Raw genomic sequence first — 8,991 nt, forward strand, 5'->3', positions numbered from 1 at the left:
CGTGGGCGGCCTCTTCAGTGCGGTGCCGCTGCCACTGCTGCTGATGCCGCTGTCTTCTGTTCCAGTGGATGCAGGTGGAGGTGCGTCAAAAGGCCCTTAAAGCAACCACAAGAAACAGGGTGCCAGGACCTTCACAATAAAAGTCACAACGGAACACATCAGCGTGGATGTTTTAATTTGGAAAGAAGAATCTAAAGCGGAGTTTCCTGCCTTCTGGCTAGCTTGACAGCAGGGATGCAGGTGGAGCGGCTCGGCCAGGACCGTTCACATCTGTCTTGAAGGAGAGAGGGGGGGAAGAAAACCTGCGTTCGGGTCTGTTCAACGCTCTGGATAAAAATTGAACAGAAAATAAGCGTAGAAGCCTGAACTACGTCCAGACTATACCCAGGGATATTTACAAACCTCCCCAAGTCTGGAGAATAATATCGAAGGGATTGCCGCAAAATACAAGTAAGGACTTTTTTTTCTTCTTTGCTTTGGTGACTGTATGGCTCTGTGTGTCACTCCGTGTGTGCGTGTGCGCTCTTTTTTCCCTTCTTTCTTTTGGCCATAAGGATTTGTCCTTCTGTGGAAAGGCTTTTCAATTGGTGACAGGTGATGTCAGAAAAAAATAAAAGCTACACTAAAACACTCCTCGCTTTGTGCTGTTGAGATGTAGCGAGCAGCAAATGATGCGTAATGGGTCAATATTTGGAGGAGATTCGGGAGGCGAGTGGATTTGAGGTCTGCTGTTTGTTTTCTGCGGTTCTTGGAGCAGACACGCTGAATTTGGCGTGCGGGGGGGAATGATGGACATATGTGGTTTGAAACCACGCGTGACAGCAATGTCAGAGTGTGGGAATTGAGTAAAATAAAATAAAATAAAGGGAACAAAAATCTTTCTATTTCACCGAGGTGACGGTTAATTGGAAAGTCAGTTTTTGTGCCTCGGTGAGCTGTGGCTGTATTTACGCAACGTGCAGATGACTTGAGAGGTTATTCTTACAGGTTCCGACCTTCGTTAAACCCGAGGTCTTTTTCAAATTAGCTGCTCGGCTTTAGAACAGAATATATGGTTGAATTATAGCGAGTGTACGCTGTGGGATAATACTTCTCGCCTATTTCGTTACACACACGCACACAGCCTGATTAATTGTACGCACTTCTTCAGTCCAAAAAGAGCGAATTTTGCTGGGAGTCCTCTCACTGAGTAGTCGGTTTCTGATTTTGGCTTTATCCGCTGGGATTATTCATCCAGCAACATTTTACTTCAAATTATTAGAAATGCAAGGATAAAAGGAAAAGATGCCCCGGACAATTGTGCCCCCCGAGGGTATACTCTTGAATGAACAGATGCGGGTTTTTTTATATGTTAAACGACAGAAATCCTATGGTCTGTAACTCTCCTCCCTAAAGCGACCTCAGAAGTGTTTCTCCAAGTAAAACTGATCCGCACAACGAGTTGGAAATGCACGCACGCAGGTGCGTGGGTATTTTGGACTCTATATTGCGCCGAGTAGTGTACTGCGACCGTACGAGACTCCTGCGCCACCGTGTCGCCAAACGCCCACTGGGGTGCTTAACGGTGTCTCCGCACAAAATCCCCGAGCCAAAAGAGTAATTAACAAGTGCTACAGATCGGTAAAATCCCCGATTATCAGATTCAAGGCTGGGTTGTTGTTAGTTGTACTGGCCAATATCTGAACTGAGCACTGAGCTCTGTCTTGTTCGGCGGCGCAGAGGCAGACGCGGACGCTGATGGGAAGGACCAGAGAGAGGAAAGCAGACGCCACATGATGAACGTCTGTGTGAACGCCAGCGGGAAGCTGACCTGCTCGGTGCTTTTAAAATGAAGCCCAGTGAACTTTTAATAAATACGAGAGCATTAGCTCGCCGTTATGTTTATTGCTTGCATCTTGATTACTAATAAAAAACGAGTCCTATTTCATTTTCTTTTTCTTTTTTGGGGGGCATATTATGTTGCCTTTTTATGACCTTGCGAAATATCAGTGGCAAAGAAGATGCTCACTGTTTATCAAAGTTGGAAGAACACAGAGAGAAGCGTCCCAGCTCTTACTCACTGACCTGGATTCATTAGTTGAAGGAGTAAATGAAACCCTCAAAGGGGGGGACCACACATGAGGTGGTATTTCTTATGAAGCCACCCATGTTCTTAATGCAGATGAAGCCCTGCAGGAGAGATCCACTAAGGTGATATGACTCACTTCCTGGTTACTTTGTCAAGCTAGAAATGTGCCGGCTCACAAATGTAGGACACAAGTCCACACTACAGAAGTCCAGCGGCACTTAACTCACAGCTCAAAATCTTTTTTTTTGTTCCATCTTTTGTCATTATTGTTGTTATTCAATCAACACTGACAGCACACGTCTTTCCCCAGAAATACTTGTACTCTGGCAGTTTCTTGTTAAATCCCACTTGGTAAAAAGAAACACCATCAACACAGTCTAATGACTCCAGCTTTGACAATGGCTTTAGAAATACCTAAATAGCTTCTCCATTTTATAACAATACACACTGAGCAGACACCTTCAACAGAAAATGGGCCCGTATACAGTTCCACTTTTGTTCTCAGAGCTTTCAGTGCACTTCATGAAGGGTGCTTAACATTGCTTTTGTGGGTAGAGATGACTTATAATAATTGCAAATTCCTCTGCAATTTGAATAATTTTTCCAGACCTTTTCACTGTTTGTTATTCAGTGAGTGCAAAAAGTGGATTTGAGGTCCTGTGCTTCTCTTTGTTTTCGCTCATTCCTCTGTCATGAGGTTTCCACCAACTTTCCTGAATACAAATCTCCAGCTTTTCAACTCAAATGCCATCATTCTGGGTCAACACACAGCCATCAGCCTGTTTTTATGCTGGAAAATAACCTTTGCAAAAGTATAATGTGACTTATTGAGAAGACTCTACTCTATGTAGGAGAAATCTGTAGACAAAGATCAGCAGAGCTATTATCAGGGAATAGATTTAATAAAGGACCTAGACTTAATATGATTAGTGAGAGATTCAGTCTTAGGTTGGGTGTATTTTAGCTCAGATCCAGCCCTTGAAGCAGCTGGCTGAGGCATCACTCAGAAATCCTATATACTCATAGGTCAGTGTTTTGAGCAGCTGACATCTTTCCTCTGACAGCGAGACAGAGCTGAGAAACTGTCTTCTACCTCACCTCCCACTAAACACGGGTACTCATGCTCTCCCCACGCCTCCCCTCTGCCCTGCCTGGCCCCTCCGGTTTACCACCGAAGAGACCAAGAGAGTAAAATTGGAAGAGAAGAGAATCGGAATGGGTAATCTGCCTGTAATCCCACAAAGAGAGCAATCTGCCTCATTAACTCACTATTCTGCTGCTTGCCGCGTGGCTCTCATCCATCTTTCTGTCCATTTGTCCACCATCCGCCCCCAGTGCAGGACAAAAGAGATGCTATAGCTATAGAGGTGCACAGGGGAGCTAGAAACAAGGTAGAAACTTGCGCTTCTGTTAGAAAAGAAGGAGGAAATGCAACAGAAATATGAAAAGAAAGATTTCTCTCTCCCTCATGCCCTCCATTTTAGCTGTGGGGACGATGATAAGCATGGTTGCTATGTGTTCTGCCTATAATGTTAGCTCCTTTGATAAAGTGTGTAGAAGAAGAGCCTGTGAGGCAAAGACAGAGTGAAGCACCTTTCATTGTCTCACGGTGATTGCATGAATGGATCTGCAAGTGAAAGAGATGGAGCAGCACACAGACTGAAGAGAGAGGATACAGTATGGCCTATCGATCCTATCAGTTTACGCCCTTGCCTCCTGTGTGGCCTTGCCGGTAGGATATCCGTGCCTAGATTGAGACTAATCTTAGTCAGCCTGGCAGGACATTTATTATTGAGCATATCAAAGCTAATACATCTCTCAGAGCGCTGTCAGATGCAGAGGGGGGAAAAAATTGTCATGTGATGGAGCCGTTTGAGTTCAAAGCTCTGTGTGGTTTTTAACAAGTTGCCTTTGGTCTTTCTAAATGAGAAGGAGTTTTATGTTGAAAAAAGCTGGAACTGTGCCATATACCCTACTGTATTCCTCAAAGATTGGGTCATGAATTCATTCAGCAGAGCTTGCAAGTGCATTTGAATCTTGGATGATGGTTTTCTCTTCCCCCCCCTTCACGAATTGTTGAAAGTAATGTAATCCCAGACCTCTTTTTTCATATCTGAGTAACCCCCGAAAAGCAGGCTCTTCCAATGAATTAATGAAGATGTTCTTTGTAGCCTCCAGTGAGAGCTTGATGTGAAATATTTGCATTACCATATTGCTCGCCTTTTAGCAGCCTCAACCAAGATCCTTGGTGCTACAGTTTAGCTGGAATTCATTAAAGAGAATAGTGAAGTATCAGTAACACACAAATAAAACTTCTCTTCCCGTCTCTTCTTTGGGCTCGCCTCAAATGTCGTCTCCACCAGGTGCTGCCAAGTCTAGACCTAAAAGAACTCTTGGCCTGAGAATTTATGTTTCAGGTGTGGGACACATCTCTTTAGCACCTGCAGGCGAGCTAGTTAACCTAAATTACTCGAGCAGCACAAAGGTAGCTGCTGTTTCTCAGGTTTAAAAATATCATGGCTGCTTCCTTATTTGGAAAGGCATGTTGTGGGGGAAAACATGATGATCAACAACCTAAAGTTAGCCCTTCCTTTCAGAGTCAGCCAATGATTGGAGGTCTTTGGCACTGCAGAACCTGTAAGACCAATAGAACAGTTCTGAGCCTTAGATCTAAACAGCAAGGCTGCCTCCATCTTTCAGCTATACCCATCTATTCCAGGGTATGCTAACATGAAGCTAGCCGTGAAAGGATCCTATTTCGAAGTGGAGCAGGTTGCGTAACAGGGATATGGGACACAAAAAAACCCCACATAAGAGTTTTATGCTCATAATTGAGGAGTGGGTGTAAGTAACTAATCCTTATGCTGTGGGATATCAGTCATCCACACTATTGCTAGTTCTCTATAATCATGCAGTTTGTTTGCATAACACTTGCATATCGAAGCACACAATAGCATTTACTTCCAAAGATAAGTGCTGGACTTTAACATTAACCACTTACACACAATTTAGACATCAAAACACAGTATGAGGCTATTTTCTTTAACCATTTTTAAAGATGCAGGGAGTGTGGAGAGTTCAGTCATCACTTATCAATATGAATGCGTCTGCGCCGACCCAAACACAGATCTATATTTCCATTCATTCATGCGTTGGCCGCTGAGTTCCAGCGAGCCAGGTTTCCTCAGACCACATTTTTAACCGAGCTTGTCTCTGTGCATGTTTTTCTTTCTTTTCTGTACACCTCCTCCCACCTTCTTTCGTGAATCTCAACAGACCAACTTGAATAACTGTAAGTACTGCTCTCAGTCAAGTGCCCTTAAGAGAATTGTTGTTCTCCCCCACAGTTTATTCCTCTTCTAGAAATCCATAAAGCTTTTGTCCGCACTGTCATAAATGAACATATTTTCATGGAGCCATCCCTGCAGCCAAATCAATATGAGATATTCGAACATGAGTTATTCGTGCAAAAAGCTCCTTAGCCTACAAGTCCAGCTCTAGCCCCGTTCTGAAGTGTAACTATTTTCCAGTCCCAGCGTTCAGCTGTTCCTTATGTTTTATTCACCATCTGAAATTAGGTCTGGATTGTTCCTACGTGCAGGATGAATGAACTGAGCGACAGGGGGCACTCGGGGGCTGATGGGGGTCATGATATTGAGATACTGTCTACTCCTGCAACCACGGCCACACTCAACCCCAGCACGACAGCACTTTTCCCACCAGGCAATGGAAAGGAGTGACTATTCTGCAAGCCACAATGGCCACTTCACTGCAGAGAGGGAAAGGCTTTGGCAGGGCACAATGGGTCTTTTTAGAGAGGTGGTTCTGCTGTTGCCGGGGTTTGCTTTGGGTTTGTGCAGCCAGCGTACCTTCATCAGGCTTCTCTTGTCACTGATACGATGGCACTCTTTTCGCAGGCGGCCACAGGGCAGAATGTGGGAATAGCCACCATTTATCCCACAGAACTCTCATGTCGAGCGCTCTCAGGAGCCAAGGGCACAGGTTGAGCAGACAGGGTCAAACAATTACTCAACACTATTCTCTCAGTTGTAATGAGCCAGGAATACAGAAGCACCATTGAGCAATGACTGCTGGCACAATTTTGAGATTCAAAGTAAAAACAGACATAAAACAGGCATTGAGTTCAGTCACATTTAGCTTTATTGTATTTGTATAGTTGTAATGTATCAGGCTTTCAAGCACTGTGTTTCTTGAATATTTGTTTTTACTAGTAAAAAAAACAATCTCACTGATAGCCACGGTGCTAATTTTTCTTTGCACTCTTTCAAATTTCCGTTTTACTAACTTCTCTGTTGCCGATGCAGATTTTTTTCTCCCCATTTTCCTATTTGTCAAAAGCAAATGAGACCTGTGTCACATTTGTGCCAATCTGCCACTTTGGCTGCCACTTTCCTGTTCTGAAGGAGAAAAGCAAAGATGTGAAGGCTAAATGTGTCAGAATGATGGTAAGAGGAAAAGAGGCGGAGAAGAGAGAATGAGCAGGGTGTGTGGAGAGGGAGAGCTGAGTCGAAGGCCATCCACCCCTTCCTCCATCTTAGTCCAGCTGTTTCAGTCCAGCCATCCATCCAAATAGCTTCAGTGAGACTTGCTGACTAACTGCTGAGATGCAGTACAGACTTTTTATTTAGTTTGTCGGACTGTGTGCTTCTCCAAGAAAATGCACAGTCTACTGTTTTTTCCTGCATTTCTGTCCCATATGCTTCTATTTAGTTGTGAATCAGTGAGCTGAAATATAAAATCCTCATTCCTTACTATTTTGACTTGAATATGCCTTAAATATGTCGTTGCCCCAATTTATAAACTCTGTTTAAAGACATAATGCAATAATAGTGCAACAATGATGCAGTTTGTTTTTGCTGCTTTTGCTGTCCCCCAGCAAAACATCTTCTACTGCACAAAAAAAAGATGTTGCACGTTTCCAGCAGGTATTTGTTTTTTTAAATTAGAATAACAACTAATTTGAGATGATATTAACTGAAACCACATCAACAGTGTGTGTATTTTCATGCCGAGTGTAAAATCTGAACTGTCGTGATTTTGAACACTATCTGTATTTTAAGACATTCTGGGATTGGTTTCAGCAGAAACTGAAGGTGTCCAAAGCTGCAGCCTCTCAGATCATGGTCTGGATATTAAATAAGCCCAGACTTGACTGCTTTGGGATCACAGCCACTCTTCCTTGCAATGGTGCTAATTATGGGGGTTTAGCACTTACCAGGTTTCCAAGTCTGTCTCTCTACCATTTCCAAATGGAGCAGTCCAGGATTCATCAGTGTTTTCCCTATGTTCCAAGCTGGTGTGTCACACCATTTGGCCTGGGTGTTCCGGGACTGGAATATACGATGACACGTTCCTCCCACTCCCCAGCGAGTCCCTGGAATAACTATGTGATTTGACATGGCCCCCGGTGTACAACAAGCTGTAGAGTGTGGGAGACAGGAAGTGTGCATGTGTGTCACAGATGGTATTAGCGCCAGAAACGCTCGGACTTGTTTTGACAAAGCAGATCCCTAAGAATGTATTGGTGTTTTCCACCTCTCATATGGCACAGCAGCCTGTCACCTTGGCATGTCTTGAAGAAACATAGCAGTCATCAAAACCTGGATTTCCACAATAGGGTATTATTTTGTTTTTAATTCACTGGTATTTATTACCTTGTGTATTTTAATTGTAAGTGTTACAAGACACATTGCATGAACTAAAAGACAAAGACAAACAAACGCTAGCTTATTTGATTTTGCTCTTACAGCATTAAACCAGAGATGGAGTTGAATAATAACACCCACGTTACAGTAAGAAGAAGGGCCAACATCATCACAGGGGATAGCTTCCAGGCTGATAGAGAGTCAGATACTAACAGAGAGGAAAAAAGACATAAATTGAGAAAAGAAGGAAACAGAGGCAGATTACAGGAGCCCAGAGGACCTCTTAGGTTTTCCAAAACACAGAAGCTGTGCTGAAAAGTCAGCCGTTCCAAAGACCTATCAAACTTCTTCAGAGCATTATCGATTGAAAGCTAACACTCTTGCCAAGCCATTTTCTCCAAGGATGCCGCTATCTGCAAGCCGCGCACTTTGCTCTAGTTACCCACTATTCACTGGCTAACCCAGCTCAACTCTCAATCTGTAAGACTTAGTCACACCTGTGTGGCCCGGAGCAAGTCAGCGAGTAGAGTGAGAGAGTGTGTTGTTCTCTCCTCTGAGTAGAAGCAATTTCTTTGAGTTCTCACACATTTGCAAAGTGATCACATCCAGCATTTGTAATCAACATTATAAATGGTAGAAGATGTATATATTTCACTTGTTAGGCTACATGGCTGGTAGAAAGTTGACACTGAGATGCATTGCTTATGGATGGGGAGGTTTAACTTATGCTGCTTTGAAGCTGGAAGCGGTGCTATATATTTTATGTGCATGTGAGAGCTGAACAGCCTCGCTTTACAAATGGCATGGCATCAAAAAGCATTTCTGGCTTCATTTTGTATTTTTGGATCAATTGAATATACCACATACACACTCTTAAATATCCAGGTCTCATCTTATCTTAAAGACCTCATAGTACCACAATGAGGTTTTTAAGATAAGCTCACCCCAATGGAGCACTTTGCTCTCAGACAGCTGGGTTACTTGTGGTAAAACTTTCTATTTTGATACTGCTTATAGTTAGGGTTGGATCAGGTGATCAGGAGTAGTTCTACTCGAATAGGCCTAGGTGGCTGGGAGCTTCTCATGATGGGCTGAATGTCTCTTCTTCATTCACCTTGTTTGATTGTCTGTGTGTTTTTACACTGCTTTGCATTTGCACCCCCAAACAGTTATGGCAGATGGTACCTCTCCCTGAGCCTGGTTCTGTCAGTGGTTTCTTCCTGTTAAAAGGCAGTTTTTCCTTTCTGCTGTCGACAA

General features: G+C 43.5%; 1 protein-coding gene across 1 annotated transcript in view; it reads left to right on the plus strand.

Annotated features, from left to right (window-relative positions):
* The first annotated feature begins 235 nt into the window (after nt 1-235).
* The window catches only part of LOC102215665 (neurexin-2-like), a 337,295-nt gene continuing 328,539 nt past the window's right edge, over nt 236-8,991 (plus strand). Inside the window, exon 1 of the mRNA XM_013913079.1 lies at nt 236-450. The gene's annotated coding sequence lies outside the window, so the exon portion shown is untranslated. The remainder of the gene's footprint in view (nt 451-8,991) is intronic.

Source organism: Pundamilia nyererei, unplaced genomic scaffold (assembly GCF_000239375.1).
Source record: "Pundamilia nyererei isolate P.nyererei 1_Seehausen unplaced genomic scaffold, PunNye1.0 scaffold00114, whole genome shotgun sequence".
Classification (NCBI taxonomy): domain Eukaryota; kingdom Metazoa; phylum Chordata; class Actinopteri; order Cichliformes; family Cichlidae; genus Pundamilia; species Pundamilia nyererei.